At 48.3% G+C, this 2,500-nt stretch overlaps 1 protein-coding gene across 4 annotated transcripts in view; it reads left to right on the plus strand.

Moving 5' to 3' along the window:
* Nucleotides 1–2,500, plus strand: part of clcn2c (chloride channel 2c) — a 57,766-nt gene that overhangs the window by 45,616 nt on the left and 9,650 nt on the right. The window lies entirely within an intron of this gene.

The following is a 2,500-nucleotide window of genomic DNA, read 5'->3' on the forward strand; positions in this document are numbered from 1 at the left end:
GAAGAACTATAATGAGAGCAAACAGATGCATGCCTTATACATGGCAAATGGTCGCCTTTCCTCAGATGTAGGGGAAATGCGGGAGAGGGCATTTGAATTTTACTCTGACTTATATAAAGCTGAAAAATGTGATTCCACTTGCTCACAACCTTTATTATCGGGTTTACCAAAGTTGTCTCAGGAAGACAAAGCTGGTTTAGAAAATTCATTAACGGTACAGGAACTTAAAACTGCTGTATTTCAAATGACAGTAGGCCGTGCCCCGGGGGTAGATGGCCTCCCTGTAGAATTTTATAAAATGTTCTGGGATTTGATAGGGGAAGATTTGTTTTTTATGTTATGCGAGTGTGTTGCCACTGGAGAACTGCCACTCAGTTGCCGGAGAGCGGTGCTCACTCTTCTGCCAAAAAAAGGAGACCTGTGTGATTTAAGGAACTGGCGACCTGTTGCACTTCTGTGTACAGATTATAAAATTTTCTCAAGGACCCTAGCTAATAGACTGAAATTGAAAATGGCATCCATTATCCATATGGATCAATCCTTTTGTGTGCCTGGACGATCAATTACGGACAATCTGTTTTTGATGAGAGACATGGTGGACTTAGCTAAATTGTCCAATATGAACTTTGGTCTCATCTCGTTGGACCAGGAAAAAGCATTTGACCGACCGTGTGGATCACAGCTACTTATTCAATGTTATGATGGGTTTTGGGTTTGGAGAATTTTTTTTGAGATATGTGAAGCTATTATACACAAGGGTCTTTTGCCTTATTAAGGTAGAAGGAGGACTTAGTCGACCGGTACAGGTTGGAAGAGGTATACGCCAGGGCTGCCCTTTGTCAGGTCAGCTGTACGCATTGGCTATCGAACCCCTGCTGGTTTTGCTGCGCAGGAAGGTGAAAGGGATCAGTATTCAGGGATGGGCCAGTGAATCACCGGTTACTGTGTCTGCATATGCAGACGACATCACAGTGGTAGTTAGAGATGAGGAGGATGTCCAACGTCTGCAGGAAAGCCTCAACTCTTACATAAGAGCATCCTCAGCCAAAGTGAATTGGGGGAAGAGTGGGGCCTTTCTGTGTGGGGCATGGGGAGAATGTGACCCTCCACGGCTTCCGGGGGGGTTAGAGTGGGGCAGAGAGGGGTTCAAAGTGTTAGGAGTTTATTTGGGCTCGGAGATAATGGAGAGGAAGAATTGGGAAGGTGCATTACAGGCAGTTACTGCCAGACTATCAAAATGGAACTGGTTGTTGCCTCAGATATCTTACAGGGGAAGGGTGCTGATTATTAATAATCTGGTAGCATCCGCTCTGTGGCACCGGCTGGCAGTGTTGAATGCTCCCGTCAAGCTGCTGAAGGAAATACAAAGGGAATTGATAAACTTTTTTTGGTCGGGGCATCATTGGCTGAAGGCAGCTGTCCTGTACCTTCCCGTTCATGAAGGGGGACAGGGTGTAGTCGACTTGGAGAGCAGAGTAGCAGCCTTTAGACTCAAGGCTGCTCAGAGACTGCTATACCACCCAGATGTCCGCTGGAGAGGGACAGCATGTGCGTTGCTCAAACGTGCTGGTGGTATGGGGCTGGACCAACAGTTATTCCTCGTGAAAAGTGAGGCTGTAGACCTGACTGGTCTCACAGATTTCTATGCCTCAGTCTTACGGGCCTGGAAGCTGATGACTGCCAAACGTGAGGATGGTGTGGCACCAGGGCCGTGGGTGTGGGAGGAGCCTCTTTTCCACAACCCAATGATACGTCTGGAGTCAGTGCCCTCAGACAACCTGCGAAGACAATTTATAAAGGCAGGAATATGCAAGCTAGGCCATTTACTGTTGCCTGGAGGAGGGGGATGGAAGACTGCCCAGTCCCTGTCCCAGCAAACAGGTATCACCTCAGTGAGGCTGCTGGGAAAGCTCATTGAGGAAGTTAAAAGCGGCCTGTCTCAGCCAGTGCAGGAGTTTCTTGAAGAGCCATCTGGCAATGGGTCTGCACGGTTTCCCACATTGCACGTGACTGCAACCACTGGAGAGTGGCAAGAGGATAAAGGTGCATTACTGACTTTCTCCTCTCCGAGCCTGGGTGAGTTTGAGGTGGTTGGGGGGAAAGCGTTGTACAGTGTCTGTGTGAAGGTGAGGAACATGAGGGCCTTAGAGGGGGTAAGAGAGCACCAGTGGCAGGGAGAACTGGGGGACCAGAGCACAGCAGGGTTTCGATGGCGGGTGCTGTATAAACCACCAGTCCCTAAAAAGACAGGAGACTTACAGTGGAGGGTAATACACGGGGCCATAGCGACCAATAAGCACATATCTCATTTTGACCCAGGTGTGGGGGTGGGTTGCCCTTTCTGTTCTAGGACAGAAACAGTACAACATGTCTTTACAGAATGTTCTCGGTTGAACCCTGTTTTTGGACTCCTACACAGACTCTGTATGAAACTGGGTTTAACTTTCACTTTTGGACTCTTTATACTGGGGCCACGGTACACTTCTGTTCAGCGGTTTAA

Source organism: Chanos chanos, chromosome 6 (assembly GCF_902362185.1).
Source record: "Chanos chanos chromosome 6, fChaCha1.1, whole genome shotgun sequence".
Lineage (NCBI taxonomy): Eukaryota > Metazoa > Chordata > Actinopteri > Gonorynchiformes > Chanidae > Chanos > Chanos chanos.